Source organism: Lactuca virosa, chromosome 8 (assembly GCF_052849685.1).
Source record: "Lactuca virosa cultivar CGN04683 chromosome 8, Lactuca_virosa_CGN04683_v6, whole genome shotgun sequence".
In the NCBI taxonomy this organism is placed as follows: domain Eukaryota; kingdom Viridiplantae; phylum Streptophyta; class Magnoliopsida; order Asterales; family Asteraceae; genus Lactuca; species Lactuca virosa.
In genome coordinates this window covers 240,858,748-240,883,586 of record NC_136433.1, presented here as the reverse complement: position 1 = coordinate 240,883,586, position 24,839 = coordinate 240,858,748, and positions in this window count along the sequence as shown.

Genomic DNA, 24,839 nt, shown 5'->3' with positions numbered 1-24,839 from the left:
GTCAGCCTCCTTGATTTATGTGGATAGATGTGAATGGATTGTCATGGTTAGTGCCTTCACCCGATGACATGAGTACTCCTTTCGACTAAGGGCATCCGCTACCACATTGGCTTTACCGGGATGATAGCGAATTTCGCATTTGTAATCATTGAGTAGCTCTAACCATCGTCGTTGTCGCATGTTAAGTTCTTTCTAGTCAAAGATATGTTGAAGGCTTTTGTGGTCGGTGAAGATAGTGCACTTGGTACCATAAAGGTAATGTCTCCATATTTTCAGTGCAAAGACCACTGCTCCTAACTCAATATCGTTAGTAGTGTAGTTGACTTCGTGTGTCTTAAGCTGTCTCGAGGCATAAGTAATAACTTTTCCTCGCTGCATAAGCACACAGCCTAGCCCCTGATTGGATGTATCGCAGTAGACTACGAAGTCTTCTGTCCCTTCGAGAAGAGACAAGATAGGTGCGTTGCACAGGGCTTACTTCAGAGTTTGGAATGCAGTGTCTTGTTGTTCTCCCCAACTAAAGGTTACACCCTTCTGAGTCAGGGTAGCAAGCGGTTTAGCGATTCTCGAAAAATTCTATATAAATCTGCAATAGTAGCCAACAAGTCCTAAAAATTGGAGGATCTCTGTGGGCGTTCTCGGTGCTGACCAAATCTCGATTGCCTTAATTTTGGAAGGGTCCACGTGTATGCCTTCTTTGCTGACCACGTGACCAAGGAAATTTACTTTCCTAATCCAAAACTTGCACTTTGAGAATTTAGCGTAAAGCTTTTCCACCCTTAAAGTTTCTAGGACTTGTCGCAAGTGATGACTATGTTCTTCCTCGCTTCGTGAATAGATAAGTATATCGTCTATGAATACATCACGAATTTGTCTAGAAAGGGTCGGCACACCCGATTCATTAGATCCATGAATATCGCGGGTGCATTGGTTAGACCAAAGGGCATTACTACAAACTCGTAGGGACCATAACGAGTTTGGAATGCTGTTTTTGGAACATCATTCTCATTGACTCGTAATTGGTGATACCCCGATCTCCGGTCTATCTTTGAAAAGTAGATGGATCCTTGGAGTTCATCAAAGAGGTCATCTATATGCGGGAGAGGGTATCAGTTTTTAATAGTAAGCTTGTTCAGTTCACGATAATCTATGCACATTCGGAAAGATCCATCCTTCTTCTTAACGAACAAGACCGGTGCTCCCCAGGGTGAGAAGTTTGGTCTAATGAATCCCTTACAGAGCAGTTCGTTTAGTTGACTAGATAATTCTTGCATTTTCGCTTGAGCTAAGCGATACGGGGATTTGGCTACGGGGGTAGCTCCAGGGATTAGGTCGATTCGGAACTCCACTTGGCATTCAGGAGGAACTCCTGGAAGATCTTCGGGAAAAATATCAGGAAAGTTACAGACTTCGGGGATGCTCTAGAGGTCTTTAACTTCTTTTTTTTTTGTTGACAACATGGGCTAAGAATGTGTGACACTCTTTTCGCAGGTATTTTTGGGCTTTTATTAAAGATATGATGCGAAGGTTTGAACTGAGTTTGTCGCCATACATAACAAGGGCTTCACCATTTGGCAGATTAAGGCGTATGGCTTTTTCGTAGCAAAGGATATCGACACGGTTAGGACTTAACCAATCCATCCCGATAATGACATCGAAGCTTTTTATGGAGACCGGCATAAGGTCAATGGAAAAAGAGTGGTCGTTTAGAGTAAGGGTACAGCCTATGAATATGTCGTTAGTGATCTCTTTCTTCCCGTTAGCCATCTCGACGGTGAATGTATCATTTAGTGATTGTGGTTTGTGTTTGAGTAGGTGTTTGAATTTATGGCTAACGAAACTCATATCCGCGCCACTATCAAAGAGAATGCATGCATAAGAGTTATCGAGTAGGAACGTCCCCTTGACTACGATAGGATCATCTATTGCTTCCTCCTGGCCCATTGTCAGCACTCTCCCTATGTTGTCACCACTTCTTGCCTTCGGGCAATCCCTCTTGTAGTGCCCGGTTTCACCACATCCATAGCAGGCTTGGCCTACTCCAGCTCCGGGGGTTTGATTGGTTGGTTGTGCTGGTGTCTTGCAAAAACGGTATGTATGCCCCCTTTTTGTTGCAATTACTGCATTGCATCTCATAGCAACGCCCGTGATGATGGAAATTGCATTTGTCACACCTCGGCAGATTCCCGGCGTATCGACTGGGAGGTGGTTGAGTAGTAGGAACGGCAGCAGGAACAGGAACAGTGTGGACTGCCACTATTTGCTGTTTCTTGTAGGGTTCCTGCGGAGATTGACTTTTCCGCTTGTTCCAGAATTTCTTCTTACTGCCACCCTCTTTTGGCTGTTTAGGGATGACTGTCATGGAGTCTTGGCTATCTCCATGATCTATCAGTGTCTGTGCCAGACGCTTGGCACTGTCGAAGGTAAGTGGTTTAGCGGCCAGAACATTCCCTTGAGTTGGGGGAGTTAGTCCCCAAATGTATCTCTCCACTTTCTTGCTCTCTGGGGTGACCATCCCGGGACAAAGTAGAGCCAGGTCACTAAACCTTGCAGTGTAAGCAGCGATGTCGGAACCCTTCATCTTCAGGTTCCAGAGCTCCTGCTCCAGTTTCTGCATCTCGCCCCTCGGGCAATATTCAGCCAACATTAACTCCTTCAAATCGTCCCAACTCATAGCATTGGCTACCTGAAGAGTTAGGGACTTAACTTGGTTGTTCCACCAAGTTAGAGCTCTATCGGTGAAGGTGCATGCTGTAAATTTTACTTTGCTCGACTCGGGGAACGCACGGATCTCAAAGATTGATTCGGTCTTTTCGAACCAACGAGTTAAGGCAATGACACCTCCAGTGCCATCGAAGGATTTGGTTTTAGCTGTTGTGAAATCCTTATAGGAGCACTCTTTCGGGTGTCCTTGGCTACCTCTGAGGTTAAGAGGATTGGTACCACTACCCGACCCGCTAGTGCCGTTGTTATTGATCTGCGATATGGCGGCAGCCACATCGGCGATTACTGCTGCTTGGAATACAGCAGGGTCAAATTAGGTTGGTGGTGGCGGTGGTGGGTTTGTCAAGGTGCTACTTTTCTTCCTGTTGGACTTCTTTGGAGCCATCTTTGTCTATAATGATTCAAGAGAAAATGATGGTAAGTCCTCTATAGGGGTCATGAGTCAGGTGATAATGAATGCGATATATCTAATCCTGACAGGTATAGTGTTCTATTAAGCGATTTACGGAGGAAGTCTACTAATACAAGTAAACAATCGCCAAGAAATTAATAGCAACACTTGGAATGAATTTGTATAATGTGTTTTGTTCCTGATCCCCCTATAATCACATAGTGTACACAAATTATATATATATATATATATATATATATATATATATATATATATATATATATATATATATATATATATATATACATATATATATATATATATAACTAAAATCAAATAGACCTTTGACTAAGTGATCCTACTCTAAGTCCACAACCAAACAAGGAACAGGAAGTAAAGTTAAACCACCTATTCTAAGTCTATGAAATCTTACTTATATATAACTTAATTGTATACACTTACTAATTATAGGTCTATTAGTAAGAGTTCTTTGTTTTTACGTGTTTGGCTCTAGTATTGTAGTGCTATAAAATACTCCTATAGTATTTTAAGTGTACGTTAGGTTCTAGTGTTGCCTTTGTATAGAGTTTGGTAAGTTTTAGACTTGTTGCAACACCACTATCACTCCCAAACACATGTTGTCGTATCTCAAGCAAATATAGTTGATCAGGCTATGTTTATCTCAGATATGATTACATAATTATCCAGCTTTAACCGTAGTGTACAACATCTAAATACTTTTGTTTTGTTATTTTTCTGATACTGTTTCTGGTATGTAGGTATACTTGTATACTTCCTATAAAATACTTAGATTTTAAAAAGTATACTTTTAGTTCAGAGCGCTTCGGCCCCATAGTGTTTATAGTTGTATATCATGTAAGGTTTGATATACTTAGTTCACTATAAACAATGCTTTGATACCAATCTGTCACACCCCCAAACCGGAACGGCGGAAACGTTCGGGGGCAGAGGACGTCATGTACAGTATCACAACAATTGCATAATAGTAATCAAAGAAAAAACAACCATTACATTGATTGAAAATAGTATTTATATCTGTTCAATACAAAGTTTGTATGCCATCAAAAATGTATAACAAAAGTATAAAAGACGTGACTCTAAAAGCTCCGTCTTCTCAAAACATGCGGGTGTACCTGTCTACCGGTTCCCTGAGAATACAAGTGGTTTTGAAAGTGTATCAACATTTAAGTTGGTGAGTTCTTAAGAATGTTTTTGTAATGAAATCTTGTCTTTGAATCTGTGAAAATGTTTGTATGTTTCTCAAGAAAATCCAATATTGTTCTGTATGAAAACCCTAGATACCACCAGTAATATATAATAGTTTTATTACTTAAAATAAAACCATGTGTTTGTATTCCCTCGAATCCTCCAGTTGTAGTGTATAGTAGTTCTATTAATTAAAATAAAACTAATTGAAGAGTTGAAATCCCGTAAACCTATGGTTAGTTTATATTGTTGTTAGTTTCGTATAACCATGCTTGATATGAGCTAGTGACCTCTACGAAGTTCTTCAGGTGTCGGAAACGTTATGACATTTGTCATCCCAGGCCTGCCGGCCTAACTGTAGCTAGCAGTTCAGGTGTGTGATTGTCAGTCCCGTATAGATCTATACATAAATCTCACACTCTCCCTCCAGGAGACTATGGTTATATTGTATAGAATTTAGTTTCGTACCCTGATGGATACAATTGAAGTAGTGGCTCACAACCCTGTATTAACCAGTTTACGTGTAGTGTTGTAGTGTTCTCTTGTACTTGAAACTGTATGTATAACTTGTAGAGTAAAAATAATTATACTTAAATAATTATTTAGTATCGTACTCTTGTATTCGGAAAATAGTATTGTATATCATAAACTATTTCTACCATAGTTTATATGTTCGTTTCTGTATAAATCTCTTGAAGTGGTAAAACATGTAATGTATCCCAGACTATACCTATTATAGTTTGTATGTATGTTCTCGTTTCATGTATTGAATTCAGTACAAGTTTTGTAATGTTCCCAAACTATATCGACCATAGTTTGATTGTATGTTATGTATTGTACTGAAAACTTTGCAATTATGGTTGTATGTTGAAAACTACCCTTATACTCAGCATGTTACAAAAGGGATAAAATATCTTAATAATTTTATAAAATGTAGTGATTTCTCGGTTTGTATCAATTGCAAAAGTTTTTAATTTGTTTGAAATCGTTTGTATAAAAACACAGAAATCCTTGTGTTTTACTTGTATCCCCCCCCCCCCCCAAAAAAAAAAAACATTGAAAACAGTGAAAATGTAGGGGTATGAACTCACAGTTGGTATGTGCTCGTGACTGGATAGAAGACTTTAGAGATGACCCTCGAGTTGGCGTACGCAGAACTAACGGTATCCTAATAATATTTAAACACATAATTGTATTTAAATTAGCGAAACCGTTAATTAAAGTGTTAGAAAACACTTGTGTTGTGTTAAGGGTAATTACCGAAAATTGCACAAGTGTTGAAGGGTTTTCGGTTCAATGGGGTTTTCGGTTCCAAGGATTTCTCGGCCGAAAACGGTTTGCGGTTCTGAGCTGTTTTCGTCCCTTGAAGATATGAAAACTGTTCTTGGTGTTCTTGGTGAAAATATGAAGATTTTAAGGTTTTTCTTTGAAGATATGAATGTTCTTGGATGATCCTTGGGAGCAAAATGAGAGTATTTTCGGGTGGAAATGTTAGAATATGACTAAGTTTTCGAGTGAGAAACTTATATACGGTTGGGTTTTCGGACGGAGAAGGGTTTTCGGCCGCAAAGAGGGTTTTCGGCCGAAACCAGTTTGTTGTCACGAGGTTTACGGTTTCGAGGGAAAAATCTTGATTTTTCGAGTGTTTTTGATTCCGAAAACTTATATAAACTTGTATAAGCTTTATTTATATAATTTAAATTATTTTCTGACCCTTACGAACTTATGAAATAAATAAAACTCGAAATTTTATTTAACAGGTTTGACTTTTGTTGACTCGGAAAGCAACGGGTTGTTACAGTTACTTTTGAGATACTCTGATGATTGAGAAATACATTTTTACTTTATTTGGTTTTGGAACAAGTGGTTGTATGAATCGATGTTTAAAATGAAAATTTTTATTGGCACTTTTGGGACGTTACAAAGTAATCAAGAAACAATATACAAAATCAGATTTAGATACCGAAATGTTCATTTATGGATATGGAATCAACTATAAATAATATTCACCGATACTAATCTCTATTACAGTGTGGATAGTCATTTAGAAAACTAGGGTTAGGGTTTTTACCTTTCTAGTATTCGAGTAAATAAAGTGATTCAACGTTTTCAATCAAAATCTTCGTTTGATTTAATAACACTTAATAATCCTTATGGATGTCTTGCAACTTCTTCTGGTTAGCAACTCTGGTGAGCGAGCGAGTGTGTAGATGCATTCTAGCATTCTGATGTTCAAGTAAATCAAGGTCTCTAACGTCTACAATCGAAACTCTCATTTGATATGATAACAATCAATTATCTGGAACTTGTCTCCGGTGAGACAGAGGGTATGGATGCTTGCGATTGCGATGGAGTGTGGGGATGATCGATGCAATGAACTTAGTTTTTTGACATGTTTGGAAAAAGTAGTTGTTAGCTGGAAGCTAGTAGCGGGTAGCTGAGTATTTTTTTATATGAGTGTCTGACAAAAGTGGCTGGAAGCTTTTGAATTATGTAAAATTATATAAAAAGACAATTGTTTAAAAATAAATATATAAAGATATTTTTACGGACAATTTTGGAAATTGGTTTCAAAATCTCGGTAGCGTTTTGTTAAACGCTACATGAAGTAGCTTTAGATTTGGAGCTTTTTGTTTAAACTAAAACTTAAACGCTCGTATTTCCAAATTCGAAACTTTTTGTTTAGACTAGAGCGGTTTGTCGAAAGCAAAAAGCTAGAGGCTCTCAAACGCTCCGTCCAAACACGCATTATGAATATAGCGAGGAAGATAGTTATTAATCGATTTCATTACATTCAAATACAAATAATGACCCTACTCACCTGTGTATGAGTTTTAAATGTATTAAAAATATTACGTATAAATCTCAGTTATTGGATGGTTGATGTAATGGCTAAAACTTGGTTGTGGTTAGGTAGTTGTAATGACGTCCTTCAAATTGAGATGTATACTTTTGTTAATAATCTCTTCATGGATAGGGTTGCCCAAATTTTTTTAAACATGATAAGTTTAATTCCCATCACATTATACCCTTCAGTATTTTAGAAAGGGATTAGAAACAAGATTATACGCTTGAATTGGCTCCTAAGATATTCACAACACATTTCATGTGTCTATTTTTATGGAAATGAATTAGAGAATAATTTTGATATCATGCCAATTATGTAAATATAAGTGATGAAGGGAAGATATTGATATGGAAACGTACCTCTGGTCCAACACTTACATGGAAAACCAAGAACAAAATGAAGAAACAATATTGCCATTAATTTATTGTAGTTGATTATGTGAGGATGATATCATCATAAGAGGTGAAGAATTATAACACACTCAAACATATTTTAGACATTTTAACCTTAAGATGAGAAAATGACCTTTAGTATTTTTCTTACTATATTCTTTATATATTGTGTGTAGATTTATTAAATGAAGATACTTTGAGAAGTGATCGAGTTTTTTTGTAAGAGAATGAGAAAGGTATGTTGAATTTTTCAAAGTACATTACTATTTTTGATACATTAGCTGTGAAAAATAAGAGTTTTGGGTGATTAAGGGAAAATATTTTTAAGAAATACTTAAGTGTTTGTTATGAAAGCCTAATTATTTATTTTTTTAAAAATTAAATATTTGGTTAGTGTATTTGGAAAGTACACAATAAAGCGATTCCAAGTATATAAGCGTTGCAAAATTTTGACTCCGATTGGAGGAGTTATGATTTTATAAAAGATAAAAATCAATCGCGCTAATAATGCTATTAACGTCAAAATAGCATAAAGAGATCGGTTGGGTTTCGACTAACGTCACTAAAAGGAAAATCGTAGTCACCCGTGAAATAAGGACTTTGAAAGGAAAAGGTCAAAAATGGAGTTCATACGAAGGAGATACGATTTTTAGAAAAATATAAAATACGGGTAAAAAAAAGTCAAAAATAGACAACGCGGCCTTAAGGAAAGTTGTAGTACTAATAGAGAGCTACAAAAAAATATAAAGAGGGTAAGTAACAAGATTCATATAAGGAAGGTATGCATTTTTATAAAAGATTTAGGGGTACACGCCAGGTGGACGACATGCCTGTCGCGCACACCTGACACCCATATTCGTTGAAGATTAGGGAGACGTGGACCATCAGAAGTGTGATATGTGGCAAGCCCTGGATGGAGCCACGAAGCAAGTACACGCAGCGCATAAAGTGAGCCGCATGCACAACCACTATAAATAGAGGTGCTTACTTTCTGATTTTCTCATCCCAAAAACTCTTCCAAACACTCTCCCTATACCTCTAAAGTTGTTTTGGAGATCCTCTCGATGCCACAAAGCTTCGGATGCAATGGATCGGATGCTTCAGAATACGCTGCTAGAGTGAGTTCACGACCCCTATTTCACTATTTTAAATGTTTTACGAGGGTAATACATTCTTATCAAATGGTTTTATTAAAATATATTTATAATTATAAATATCAAATCATTTTAAAGCTTAGAGCCTTAGGATAATATAATTGTTGATACTACGCCTAGATGTAAGCTATGATATTATGCCTAAGAGTTATGATGCCCCATATTCTAGGAAGAGATAATATGTAGATGTTATAATGGCCAAATCCCAAGGATAACGTAGTACCTAGTAGTTATGTTGGTCAAATATAGGGATATGCACCGTACCTAGTTACTCTACCCAAATATCATGTTTTTAAATAACCATAATTAGGGTGTGTGTGTGTGTATATATATATATATATATATATATATATATATATATATATATATATATATATATATATATATAAAGCTAGGTTATAATATGGATGGACAACTATTATGCGGACGTGTGGACAGTGTTATTCTATGAGAATTACTAAGAGAATAGATTGTTTAGTAATGTAAATGCGTTCAACCTCACAAGACTATTGTCATTTTCATGCACACTAATTCTTATTAATTTTTGTTCTCACGCATCGTCTTCCACTCATTTTCATTTTTACAGAATACGACTCAATAAACATTCTGACAGAATGAGAATAATAATAAAAAGTCTATAATAACCTTATAGATGGTTTAATTCGTGTGAATGTGTGATAATGACAATAGTTATGTAAGATTGAATGTATTCACATTACCAAACAACATATTTTCTTTGTCATTCTCGCAGAATAGCATTGTCCACACGTCCGCACAATAGATATCAATCCACATTTGAACCTAGCTCTCTCTCTCTCTCTCTCTATATATATATATATATATATATATATATATATATATATATATATATATATATATATATATATATATATATATATGAATACTTATATATACAAAATAATTATTAGATCAAAAGTTATAATTATCAAATATAAGATAAAAGATTTATATTGTGATAGTTATAGGAAATCCCTAGGAAAGATAAAAGATAAAAGATAAATACCTAAGGTTAATGCGTTAGTAAGCTATTAATATTCATCCAAAGTCCTTGATTGAATTCGGCATTCCCCGGTACCTATAATCGTTAATCTTGCGAGAGCTAGAAAGATATGTATAGATCTATACGGGGATTGACAACCCTACCTGCGATTGCTAGCTACAATCCTGACTGGACAACTTTGTGATTATTCACTATTTGACGTCCGATGAAGCGTCATGGCGGGCAAATTATTAGTCAAACATCATCGATTATGGGGGCTCATGGTAATACATTACAAAACCCTTAGAGATCCGACTACCATTAGGGACGCCTTAGAATGGTAGATGAAATACGTTACGATTAGATAAATATCCTAGAAGATAATAAGATAGGATCAGTAGATATACTAGAAGATAATAAGATAAGATTGATAGATACCCTAAAAGATAATAAGATAGGATCGTTATATGTCATGCAAAGATAGTAAACTAAGTTTAACAAAATATCCTAAAAGATAGTAATCTAAGAGGTGATTTAATAAAACATAGGAAGCTCGGAATCTAAGAATCATACAGAATTCCAAAAAGTTTTCAAAAGAGTTCATTATACCTCAAAACATGTGAACTCACCAACATCAAGTTGACATTTTCAAAAATCGCATGTTTTCCTAGGATGGAGTAAAGATCAAGTAAATAAAGGGATATTAGCTTGAAGACATATATGTTTAAATAGATTGGCGCTCTATGATTTGGGAAATTTATATACTGTCACCACTCGACATTTTCCGCCATCGATCGGGGAGGGTGTGACAAGTATATCTTAGAATCATAAGTATTAAAGTAGACAGAAAAAACTTGGTGAGAGTAAGATGTAGTTAACCATTATGATAATGTCACATTAGATGTGCATTCACAAAAACTAAGACACATAAACTAAATCTCTTTTAGGTCAAACTCAGATGCTTATCTTCATCAAGATCACGATAGACTAAAGTATTTCCCAAAGCAAATAGGATAACCTTTTTCGATACTTGATCATTTGTTTAATTGTTATGTAAACAAGCTTATAATGGCTTATTGAGTCACATATAGAATGAATCAAATAAAAGAACAAGATGAATTGATTAAAATATATGGAAGAGTGAACCTTAATTGACTAAAAACAACATTGATTCATTTTCAAAGTAATTTCTTTTACCAGATCTCTCTATTTCAATTAGAAATTCATAAACAATGCCAACTAATATACTAAGCTAATCATAATCAGTGGATAAGTAAACAACTCTATGAAATCAGGTTCATAACAAGATAATTTGATTTAAATATAACGAAGAGTGAACCCTAAATGACAAACAACGACACCGACTCGTTTTCAGAGTAATTTCATAGATCAATTCTCACTAATTAAATTATAAATTCATAAACGATTCCAATTGATATGGTAATCTAATCATAATCAGTGGATAGTTTAGTTGATAATAACAAACACTAATCCTAGTTTCTCATATATGCACATTTTCATAACATACCATTAACTGCAAATAATCAAGGAAAAAAATACAAAATCAGATGTAGATACTGAAATGTTCATTTATGGATATGGAATCAATTATAAATAATATTTACCGATACTAATCTCTATTATGACGTGGATAGTCATTTAGAAAACTAGGGTTAGGGTTTTTACCTTTCTAGTATTTGAGTAAATAAAGTGATTCAGCGTTTGCATTCGAAATCTTTGTTTCATTTAATAACACTTAATAAGCCTTATGGATGTTCTGCAACTTATCTAGTGAGTGACGGAGTGTGTAGATGCAATTTCAGAATGAGTTTCTAGCATTCTGATGTTTAAGTTAATCAATGTCTCTAACGTCTACAATCAAACCTCTCATTTGAGATGATAACAATCAATTATCTAGAACTTGTCTCTAGTGAGACAGAGGGTATTGATGCTTGGACTTGCGATGGAGTGTGGGGATGATCGACGCAATGAACTTATTTTAATTATAGGCTTTGGTAAAAGTAGATGTTATGTAACACCCAAATCAGGTGCACATTATCTTTAATATTGTGAAGTTAAAAGTTTCAATATTTGTCATTCTCACGACACGAGGAATGCCTTCCAACACCGTGGGGAGCGATTCAGACTCGTGCATCTTTTTAAGGCTCACGACGTGAGCAGTCTAGTGCTCACGGCGTGAGGGCAGCTAATGACCAAAAACCCTAAGTTTTCGATATTTAAGGGAATGAGAGGGATATGGTTTCTCACCCTCAGCCTCTCTCACTCTCTAAACCTCCAGATACCCTAATCTTACTCCTCCCTAAGATCCTATTTCATTTGGGGTGCATTTCTATCTTGAATAAGAAGAAAAGAAGAAGAAGGAAGTGCTCTAGTGGTGGTGTGGTAAAAGAATCATCATCATCACCGTCTTTTCCTGCTTTTGGATCCTTGTAAGTATCAAAGGCTCCAACTTTATCGCTTATCATGGATAGATCTTGAGTTTTGTTCATCTTATTGATGTTATTCCATGCTTGAGTGGAGTAAATCCATAAAGTTGGAAACTTTATGGATTATAAGAGTCCCTAGAGCATTATATTGTTCATATCTAGTAGTTGGTATGGATTTGAGGCATGCATAAAAGATTAAAGCTCATTTCTTCCCTTTTTCACCTAGAAATGGATGATCATGGTTGGTACATGCATGGCCATAAAGGAAACATTTTTATGGACCATAGGGATCCCCTTTAGCTTCTGGATGAAGTGGACTCGGAGACTTAATGGAATAAGGACTTAAAATGGTGACTCTTAGCCACAGACAACTCTCACGATGTGAGATGTAAGATCTCACAACGTGAGATTCGGAGCATCCTCGTCTTCTATTAGAACCCTTGGAGCTCACGACGTGAGAATGGGTGCTCACATTGTGATGCCTGTTCAGGTGGCTTCTTTGAATGAGTTGAATAGTTTGGGTCGAGTCGAGTGGGAATCAGATCGGGTTTGCTGTCACGATGTGACCAATACCTGGCCACGACGTGAGGTGAGTTGATTTTGACCAAGTTTGAAATAAGGATATTTTGGGTATTTCAGATTATGTTTGAGGTTTGGGCCATTCTGATGATTAGGTGTCAGTTTGAGCTGAGATTCGGAGTCAGTACCTCATCAGCTAGTGTTCAGTTTCTGAGGTGAGTTTTCGTCCCTGTATTTTTGGGTCGAAGGCACCAAGGCCGACACATTGGATTAGATATCTTGTTATGTGTTAGTATGATATTGTGTTGTAGTGATCTGTTAGACCGGTATCCTGGTATATAAGATGATGTTATGGTTAGTGATCTGTAAGATCTGTCTGATTGTCTGTTGACTAGTTATGTGAATGTTTATCTGTTATGTATATGTCGACATGTTGTGTGTGGTTGGGTTGAGGCGGACCAGTGTAGACTTAAGGCCAAGAGACCGAGGGCGTCCTGGATAGACTGTTGGCCTGAGAGGCGTACTAGTCAGGCCGAAGGCCCAGAGAATGGTCTAGATAGGCTGAAGGCCCGGTGAGGCGTTCTAGTCATGCTGAAGGTTCTGTGAGTGTTCCAGATAGTCTGTAGGCCGGTGCGGCGTTCCAGACAGGCTGAAGGCTCTGTATTCATGTTGTTTGTTATTGTATTTATGTTTATGTGGTGGCACTTTGGGGGAACTCACTAAGCGTTGACTTACAATTTTGGGTTATGTTTCAGGTACTTCGGATGACTGCGGGAAGGCGAAGGCGTGACCGTACACATCCTCTTGTTTATGACTTATGATTTTGGGAGACTCTGATGTTGAAATGTTTTGAAAACTATGATTTGTAAACAATCTATGAATTTGGGTGATTTTTGAAAGCTTAAAATTATTGTGATTTTTATGAGTGTTACATGTTAGCTGGAAGTTGGTAGCGGGTAGTTGGTAGCTAGTAGTAGGTAACTGGTAGCTGGAGTATTTTTTATATGAGTGTTTGGCAAAAGTAGCTGGAAGCTTTTGAAATATGTAAAATTACATAAAAAGACAATTGTTTATATATATATATATATATATATATATATATATATATATATATATATATATATATATATATACAGAAAATTATGGAAATTGATTTCAAAAGCTCAGTAGCGTTTTGTTAAACGCTACATGAAGTAGTTTTATCTTTGGAGTGTTTTGTTTAAACTAAAACCTAAATGCTCATATCTCCAAACAAAGTTTTTTGTTTAAACTAGAGCGTTTTGTCAAAAGGTAAAAGCTAGAAGCTCTCCAACACTATGTGCCAAACACATACTATGAATATAGCGAGGGACATAAATGTTAATCGATTTCGTTACATTTAAATACAAATAATGCCCCTACTCACCTGGGTATGAGTTTTAAATGTGTTAAGAAGACAATGGGTATAAATCTCAGTTGTTGGATGGTTAATCTAATAGCTAAAACTTTGTTATGTGGTTGTAATGACGACCTTTAAATTGAGTGGTATAGTTTTGTTGAAAATCTCTCCTTGGATAGGATTGACCAGATCTTTTTAAACATGGTAACTTTAATTCCCATTACATTATACCCTTTAGTATTTTAGAAAGGGATTAGAAACAAGATTACACACTTGAATTGGCTCCTAAGTTTAATTATATTCACAATGCATCTCATGTGTTTTGTTTATGGAAATGAACTACAGAATAATTTTGATATCATACCAATTATGTAAATATAAGTGATGAAGGGAAGATATTGATAAGGAAGCCCTATGCGATTTTAGATAAGAAGACCAAAAGTTTAGAAAATATGTGATTGAATCTATATGTGTGAGATGAAAGCATACCTCTGGTCTAAACCTTAGTGGGAAAACCAAGAACAAAATGAAGAAACAATATTGCCATTAATTTATTGGAGTTGATTATGTCTAACACCCGGTTTCAGGTACGTATTTAAATTCAAGAAAAACTTCGTATTTTACACTTGGACTCAGCGAGTTGGAGGCCCAAATCGTCGAGTAGGTTCGACTTCGGATCGGGGGGATAAGTGACCTACTCGATGAGTCAGGAGACCGACTCGGCGAGTAGGAGTTGTCTGAGTGAAACCCTAAATTTGAGGGTTTGCACCCTATTTAAACACTTTATGAGGCCTCCACCCCAGCCTCCATCACCTCCAAACCCTATTCACGAAACCCTAATCAACTTTTGAGTGTTCTTGAGCTATTTTGTGCCATTCTTTGTGATTTGAAGTTTGAAGAAGGAAGGAAAGATTTGTATATTCAAGAGGAAAGTCAGTAGATCCAAAGATTTGGTTGCATTTTCAGCTTGTTGGAGGTAAAAAGCTCCAACCTTGACTTCTAAATGTTAGATCTACTTTAGGGCTTGGATCTTGAAATCTTTGGGGTATTTCTAATCCATTTCGGGTTTAGAGTGTAATGTAGAGTAATGGCTTCAGATCTTGAATCTTGGAGGGTTCTCATGGCATAAAGGTGCCAACTTTATGGCCATGAGAGCCCCATGCATCTTGTAGACCTCATTTTTGGGTCTTTTAGGCTTAAATACTCATGCATGGACGTAAAGTTTGTGACTTTACGTGTTATATCGACCCTGGGAGGTCAGATCTACCCTTTGGATGAGATGAGCTCAACAGAAATCGAGTTTATGGACATGGACTTTAGGGGACTCGGCGAGTCGTTCATAGGACTCGGCGAGTCGGGTATTGGTTCCCCAACCTTTTCTGTTTCTGAGGAATCTGGTTGAGTCTAGAAGGGGGACTCAACAAGATGGATGTGATTATGGACCTAGAAATCATGGGACTCGGCGAGTGTATGAACAAACTCGACGAGTCCAAGGCAATCTCCCAACCCATGAAGACGGACTCGACGAGTTGTTCATAGAACTCGGCGAGTCATAGACTGGCCACATTCATATGATGAAGATGAACTCGACGAGTTCAAGGATAAACTCGGTGAGTCGGTTGAAGATGGTCTCGATGTTATGGTTGAAGGTGAACTCATCGAGTTCTTGCTAGACTCGACGAGTAGAGTCGGGGGTGTATCATTTTGAAAGAATAGGGACTCGACGAGTTGGTGGACCAACTCGGCGAGTGAAGTAAACTGGATGTTGACTTTGACGAAAGTTGACTTTGACTTTGACCTGGACTTAAGTTGACCCTTGTAAAGGAGGGTTGTGGGTATAGATTAGTAATCAAGAAGGGTTGTTGTGTAGGGATTGAGGAGTTGAGACGACAGGATTTCCGTACCAAGGATTGTGCAGACACTACGCGACATCGAGGTGAGTTACCTTTTAGTAGCGGTGGGTCTACGACCACAATGTCGGCCCACCAGTAGGAGTGTATGTTAGACAATTGTCTTTGTGATAATTGTCTGTGTTTATTGCTACTTGATATGTTTATGTGTTAGCATGTTATGATGTTATGTGATTGTAGCAGTAGGGGGAGATAGTCCCCAAGTTACCGGCCGATGGGGCCAAACGGGTAGTTTAGTACCCAACTATGCTAGACATATTATGATTATATGATAATATGTGGTAGTAGTAAGGGGTGAGATAATCCCCCGAGACCGGTCGAGAGGACTGAAGGGGTAGGCCAGCACCCAGATATGCTAGGCAAAGTCACCGCTCGAGAGGACCAAAGGGGTAGGTCGGGCACCCAGATATGTCTAGCAGTATGTATGTCATGTGATTGTATGGTATGTGGTATGATGGGGGAACTCACTAATCTTCGTGCTTACAGTTTTCAGTTTTGTTTCAGGTACCTCTTCAGCGAAGGGGAAGGAGTCGGCGCGGTAGCGGCACATCACACACACGCAGGATTTCTGTACTATGAGATTTCTTGGGATTGTACTCTGACATTGTTACTATTTTTATGATATGATTTTGAGACATGAGATTATGGTTTTATGAAATGATATGACTCAATGATGTTTTCTTATAAATGTTTTCTAAATTGTTATATCAAAAATGAAATTTTTGGTCTTCAAATTTGGGATGTTACAAGTTGGTATCAGATCCTTATTTTGAGGGATTCAGATACACTCTCGGGTGTGTCTGAACTCAAACTGAGGACTTGGTATAAAAAAAATTCAAAAGAAAAATCATTTTTATAAAAAGGAGTTTGAAAAGAGAAAAGAACTTTGAAAAAGAACAAGATGTGTGATGTGCGCGATCGGCCAAGCTCAAGTAAGTTTTCCCCAAGATGCCCATACATGTTATGTTGTGATATGATATGATTATGAGAACTGCATGCTAGATTAGGGATAAGGATCTAGGAAGGATTCCTTATATGCCTACTGTATATGTATGAGAACTGCATGCTAGATTAGGGCTAAGGATCTAGAAAGATGCTTGATATGCCTGCTATATGTGTTTATTGAGCTGCAAGATAATACTGATTAGTCAGTTATATGATAGCTTGGATAGAGTATGTTTGATTGGATTACTTAATGCCCGACTGATGCTTGCTTTGTGATAATAGGAGTTCTAGTTATCTTTACTTAACTAATAAACGAATACATTACATTACATATTGTGAGGATTAAATAATTTCATAAGGTTATGTTTAGCCCTATTTCGCAGCTCTTGTTTGAGTCCAACCGTTGTAGGGTAGGACCTCTCATTCGAAGAATTATCTGTTCTTGGTGATATGTGATGGTATTCGCAAGTTAGTTAGGTGAAGGTAGCAGGGACTTCTTATGCAGCTGATGGCGGAGGGTGGGTTGGAGAGTTACCCTAGGGTAAGCCTAGGATGGGATTAGCAAAGACAGTAGCAGTAGTAGAAGGGACTTGGTGAAGTCGAAGCAATCCTTGAGGAAAGTACGAATAGATGTGGAAGGTAGTATGGGCCCGTACTACTGAAAACAGAGGATCCGTACTCGAATCAAGGAAGGCTAAGATGGAATCAGGGAACTGTAGAGTGTAGGAGTCTTCCCAAGAGTTATGTTTGATTCTGACGATTATGTGTTCGGTTTCAGAATGGTGATGATCACACGTCATGGAGGGGGAGGTTCTGGATCAGGATCCGGTTCAAGATCAGGTTCCGAGCCAGTGGATGAGGGACTACGCGAGTTCATCGCGTCCGAGATCACGAGAGGCATCCTTGAGTCGACCCCAGTGATTTTCGGGTCGATCAAGGAAGGGATCATAGAGATGATGGAGGATCGCCTCAGGGCGTTCAGGAGCGACATGGCACCCAGCCAGTCAGGATCACGCACACTGTCCTTCAAGGACTTCAAGGGCAGTGGTGTGCCGGATTGCCATGGGGTGAAGGACCTCATTACTGCTAGACAACGGATTGCAGACATGGAGTCTGCACAGCTGACGAGCTTCTTCCCTGAGGGGTCGAAGGTTCGTTATACTGCGGGATGTTTGAGGGACAGAGCTAGAAACTGGTGGGAGTCAGTTGGTGATTCCTTGGGAGCCTCAGCCATTAAGGCTATGACCTGGTCTGACTTTGTGACCAAGTTTAGGGCGGATTTTGCGCCGGCTGTGGAGCTTCAGCAGCTAGCCAGGAAGTTTCTCGACATGAGGCAGACGACTGAGTCAGTGGCGGAGATCACCGCCAAATTCCGGGAGAGGGCATTGTTGGTGCCCCAGTATGCGGGGGGCAAGGAGATGCGGAGGACCCGCTACCATGACATGTTGAGAGTTGACATCTGGGAGCATGTCAGCTTCTCAGCATGCCCGACTCTGGATTACATGATTGCCAGGGCGAGGGAGAGGGAGATTGACTTAGAGCACATCAGGAAGAGGAAGGCGGAGGAGGGGCATGTGACTGGGGCTTCAGGGAAGAAGCCCAAGGGATCCGACTCTAGGTCGAAGGGCCAGCAGGTCCAGGGCCGCTGCGGAAAGTGCGGTAAGACTCATGAGGGGGTTTGTAGGTTGGGATCATCGGGCTGCTACAAGTGCGGCAAGACGGGGCACTTCAGCAGGGATTGTACCGCCCCTGCGCCCACTTTCCAGACATCGGAGTTGCTGTGTTTCCACTGCAACCAACGAGGCCATAAAAAGGCCAATTTCCCTCAGTTGACAGCAGCAGCGCAAGTGGCGGCGCCAGCTCCAGCGACCCCGCGGATTACTGATGGCCGGAAGGGCAAGACAGAGGCTCCAGTGGTGAGGAGCCGAGCCTTCCAGTTGACTACCGATGAGGCACACGCCGCACCCGATGTGGTGACGGGTATGATTTCTTCTCCCTAACTTTTATTATATGTTGTTTATGATATTGATATGTCATGTTGTATGTTTGTTTAGGATCGTTCCATGTGAACGGTATCCCAGTACAGGTGTTGTTCGATTCAGGTGCCACTCGATCATTTGTTTCTCTTGCACTTAGCAAGAGGTTCCCTGAGTCTTCGGGCGTGTTGGATTGTCCTCTAGAGATTGAGATTGCCGATGACCGATCAGTGCGAGTGTCAGCGGTTTTCAGAGATTGTGTTCTGAGGCTATTCGAGGAGCGCTACCTGGTAGACTTGGTTCCCATTCCATTGCGTGGGAACAAGGTGATTATAGGCATGGATTGGTTGAGCCCCAACGGGGCAGTGATCGACTGCGCGCAGCAGTTGGTTCGGATCAGGACCCCGAGTGTAGGAGAGCTAGTGATTCAGGGTGAGAGGCCACACCACGGACCAGCCTTATGTTCAGCAGCGAGGGCTAGGCGCTATCTATAGCAGGGTTGCACTGGGTATGTCGCCTATGTTATAGATACATGGGAGGCGGGTAAGGCGACGGTGAGCGATGTTCTGGTGGTGCGAGATTACGCGGATGTATTCCTAAAGGAGCTGTCTGGGATACCTCCGGAGCGACAGGTGGAGTTCAGGATCGACCTAGTCCCTGGTGCGGCTCTGATAGCCAAGGCACCATATCGGTTGGCTCCTCCCGAGATGCAGGAGTTGTCTACGCAGCTGCAAGAGCTGTTAGACAAGGGATTTATCAGGCCGAGTAGTTCGCCTTGGGGAGCCCCGATCCTGTTTGTCAAGAAGAAGGACGGGTCGCATCGCATGTGCATAGATTACCGAGAGCTGAACAAGGTAACGGTCAAGAACCGTTACCCACTCCCGAGGATAGATGACTTGTTCGACCAGCTTCAGGGAGCATCTTGGGTTTCCAAGATAGACTTGCGGTCAGGCTACCATCATATGAGGGTCAGGGAGGAGGATATACAGAAGATTGCTTTCCGGACTCGCTATGGACACTACGAGTTCATGGTGATGCCCTTTGGGCTCACCAATGCTCTTGTCGCGTTCATGGACCTCATGAACCGCGTGTGCAGACCGATGTTGGATCGGTCTGTGATAGTTTTCATTGATGATATCTTGGTCTACTCCAAGACGCAGGAGGAGCACGAGGAGCATCTGCGAGAGGTTTTGGTTACTCTGAGGAGGGAGAGCTTGTACGCCAAGTTCTCCAAGTATGAGTTCTGGTTACGCGAGGTGCGGTTTCTTGGGCACATTGTCAACCATAACGGTATTCTGGTCGACCCGGCCAAAGTGGAGGTCGTGATGAGATGGGAGGTTCTGAAGTCTCCATCTGAGATTCGGAGTTTCCTAGGGTTAGCCGGCTATTACCGGAGGTTCATTCAGGACTTCTCCAAGATAGCCGTACCCTTGACCCGGCTGACGAAGAAGGTCGTTGTCTTTCGCTGGGGGCCTGAGCAGCAGGCAGCATTCGAGACACTGAGACAGAGACTATGCGAGGCGCCGATCCTCGCCCTGCCAGAGGGCGTGGAGGATTTTGTAGTATACTGTGATGCGTCCATTTCGGGTTTGGGCACAGTATTGATGCAGAGAGGGCATGTCATCGCCTACGCCTCGAGGCAGCTGAAGCCTCACGAGGCGAACTACCCGACGCATGATTTGGAGTTGGGGACGGTCGTCTTCGCCCTCAAGATTTGGCGACACTACCTCTATGGGGTCCGATGTACCATTTACACAGACCATAAGAGTTTGAGGTACCTCATGGATCAACCGAATCTGAACATGAGGTAGCATCGGTGGTTAGACGTGGTGAAGGATTATGATTGTGAGATCCTTTACCACCTAGGGAAGGCCAATGTTGTGGCCGATGCCCTTAGCCGCAAGGCAGCACCGATCAGAGATAATTGCTTGCGGATGATTGTAGTGACTCCACTGTTGGAGCAGATCCGAGAGGCCCAGCAGGAGGCTATGAAGGAGGAACATCAAAAGAACGAGCGTATTGTGTGTCAGGTTTCCTTCTTCGACTACGACAGCCGAGGGTTATTGACACTACACCGCAGGGTGTGGGTTCCATACCACGGGGGTGTGCGCCAGGTTCTGGTGGAGGAGGTGCACAAATCCCGATTTTCCATTCATCCCGGGGCGACGAAGATGTACAGAGATCTTCGTCCTGATTATTAGTGGCCCTGCATGAAGCGGGATGTAGCCTGGTATGTCGAGAGATGTATGACCTATAGGAAGGTCAAGGCCGAGCACCAGAGGCCTCACGACAAGACGCAACAGTTGGATATCCCTATGTGGAAATGGGAAGATATTACTATGTATTTCATCACAAAGCTTCCCAGGACCGCACGGGGAGTGGATTCGATTTGGGTCATCGTGGATTTGACCAAGAGTGCCCATTTTATACCGATCCAGGAGAGCATCTCGGCCGAGAAGCTGGCCGATATCTACATCCGAGAGGTAGTAGATCGACACGGAGTGCCAGTCTCCGTGATTTCAGACAGAGATGTACGGTTCACTTCCAGATTTTGGAAGAAATTCCATGAAGAGTTGGGTACTCGTCTGCACTTTAGCACCACTTTTCACCCGCAGACGGATGGTCAGAGAGAGAGGACCATCCAAAATTTGGAGGATATGTTGCGGGCATGTGTTCTAGACTTTGGTGGTAGCTGGGATACCTATATTCCATTAGCTGAGTTCTCCTACAACAACAGCTATCACACGAGTATCGATCGTCCTCCCTTTGAGATGTTGTACGGGAGGAAGTGCAGGACCCCAATATGTTGGGGTGAAGTCGAACAGAGGGTCATGGGGAGCACCGAAGTGGTGCTCAAGACGACATAGAGGATTCAGCAGGTTAGGAGCAGGCTTCATACTGCTCAGAGTCGGCAGAAAAGTTATGCCGACAAGCGCCGCTTGGACCCGGAGTTTCAGGTCGGGAATATGGTCCTCCTGAAGGTGTCGCCTTGGAAAGGCGTCATCCGATTCAGGAAGCGGGGCAAGTTGGGCCCCAGGTACATTGGACCTTTCAGGGTTGTCGCCCGGGTGAGCAAGGTGGCGTATAGGCTGGACCTGCCAGCCGAACTCAGTCAGATTCATAGTATGTTTCACGTCTCCCAGTTACGGAAGTGCCTGGTGGATGACTCGGCAGTGGTGCCCTTGGAGGATATTCAGGTGGATGATAGCCTGAACTACATCGAGTGGCCAGTGGCGATCCTCGACAGGAAGTCGAAGGATTTAAGGAACAAGAGGGTGGAGATGGTGAAGGTGCAATGGCAGCACCGCAAAGGGTCAGAATGGACTTGGGAGCCGGAGGAAGAGATGAGGGAGCACTACCCCGAGCTTTTTCAGGACTCAGCAGCTGACTTTGAGGACGAAGTCTAAAATAAGTGGGGGAGAGTTGTAACAACCGGTTTCAGGTACGTATTTAAATTCAAGAAAAACTTCATATTTTACACTGCGACTCGGCGAGTTGGAGGCCCAACTCGTCGAGTAGGTTTGACCTCGGATCGGGGGGTTAAGTGACCTACTCGATGAGTCGGGAGACCGACTCGGTGAGTAGGAGTTGTCTGAGTGAAACCCTAAATTTGAGGGTTTGCACCCTGTTTAAGCACTTTATGAGACCTCCACCCCAGCCTCCATCACCTCCAAACCTTATTCACAAAACCCTAATCAACTTTTGAGTGTTCTTGAGCTATTTTGTGCCATTCTTTGTGATTTGAAGTTTGAAGAAGGAAGGAAAGACTTGGAGATTCAAGAGGAAAGTCAGTAGATCCAGAGATTTGGTTGCATTTCCAGCTTGTTGGAGGTGAAAAGCTCCAACCTTGACTTCTAATTGTTAGATCTACTTTAGGTCTTGGATCTTGACATCTTTGGGGTATTTCTAGGCCATTTCGGGTTTAGAGTGTAATGTAGAGTAATGGCTTCAGATCTTGAACCTTGGAGGGTTCTCATGGCATAAAGGTGCCAACTTTATGGCCATGAGAGCCCCATGCATCTTGTAGACCTCATTTTTGGGTCTTTTGAGCTTAAAGACCCATGCATGGACGTAAAGTCCGTGACTTTACGTGTTATATCGACCCTAGGAGGTCAGATCTACCCTTTGGATGAGATGAGCTCAATAGAAATCGAGTTTATGGACATGGACTTTAGGGGACTCGGCGAGTCGTTTATGGGACTCGTCGAGTCGGGTATTGGTTCCCCAGCCTTTTCTGTTTCTGAGGAATCTGGTTGAGTCTAGAAGGGGGACTCAACAAGATGGACGTGATTATGGACCTGGAAATCATGGGACTCGGCGAGTGTATGAACAAACTCGGCGAGTCCAAGGCAATCTCCCAACCCATGAAGACGGACACGACGAGTTGTTCATAGAACTCGGGGAGTCATAGACTGGACACATTCATGATGAAGATGAACTCGACAAGTTCAAGGATGAACTCGGCGAGTCGGTTGAAGATGGTCCCGATGTTATGGTTGAAGGTGAACTCGTCGAGTTCTTGCTAGACTCGACGAATAGAGTCGGGGGGGGGGTGTATCATTTTGAAAGAATAGGGACTCGACGAGTTGGTGGACTAACTCGGCGAGTGAAGTAAACTGGATGTTGACTTTGACCAAAGTTGACTTTGACTTTGACTTGGACTTGAGTTTACCCTTGTAAAGGAGGATTGTTGTGTAGGGATTGAGGAGTTGAGACGAGAGGATTTCCGTACCAAGGATTGTGCAGACACTACGCGACATCGAGGTGAGTTACCTTTTAGTAGCGGTAGGTCTACGGCCACAATGCCGGCCCACGAGTAGGAGTGTATGTTAGACAATTGTCTTTGTGATAATTATCTGTGTTTACTGCTACTTGATATATTTATGTGTTAACATGTTAGGATGTTACGTGATCGTAGTAGTAAGGGGAGATAGTCCCCAAGTTACCGGCCGATAGGGCCGAAGGGGTAGTTTAGTACCCAACTATGCTAGACATATTATGATTATATGATAATATGTGGTAGTAGTAAGGGGTGAGATAATCCCCCGAGATCGGTCGAGAGGACCGAAGGGGTAGGACAGCACCCAGATATGCTAGGCAAGGTCACCGGTCGAGAGGACCGAAGGGGTAGGTCGGGCACCCAGATATGTCTGGCAGTATGTATGTCATGTGATTGTATGGTATGTGGTATGATGGGGGAACTCACTAAGCTTCGTGCTTACAGTTTTCAGTTTTGTTTCAGGTGCCTCTTCAGCGAAGGGGAAGGAGTCGGCGCGGTAGCGGCACATCACACACACATGATTTCCGCGCTATGAGATTTCTTGTAATTGTACTCTGACATTGTTACTATTTTTATGATATGATTTTGAGACATGAGATTATGGTTTTATGAAATGATATGACTAAATGATGTTTTTTTATAAATGTTTTCTAAATTGTTATAACAAAAATGAAATTTTTTGTCTTGAAATTTGGGATGTTACATTATGTGAGGATGATACGTCATAAGAGGTGAAGAATTATAACACACTCAAATATATTTTAGACATTTTAACCTTAAGATGAGAAAATGACATTTAGTATTTTTCTTACTATATTATTTATATATTGTGTGTAGATTTATTAAATGAGGATACTTTTAGAAGTGATTGAATTTTTTGTAAGAGAATCATAAAGGTATGTTGAATTTTTCAAAGTACATTACTGTTTTTGATACATTGGCCGTGAAAAATAAGAGCTTGGGAAAATATTTTTAAGAAAGACTTAAGCGTATGTTATGAAAGCCTAATTATTTATTTTTTTCAAAATTAATTGTTTGGTCTCGGATGGTTGAATCCGATTGGCCAAATCCAGACATCGAAAAACTTGAAATTAACAATTAGGTTTATTTAAGTAGAGACTTATGGTTAATAGTTAGTTGTTATGCTT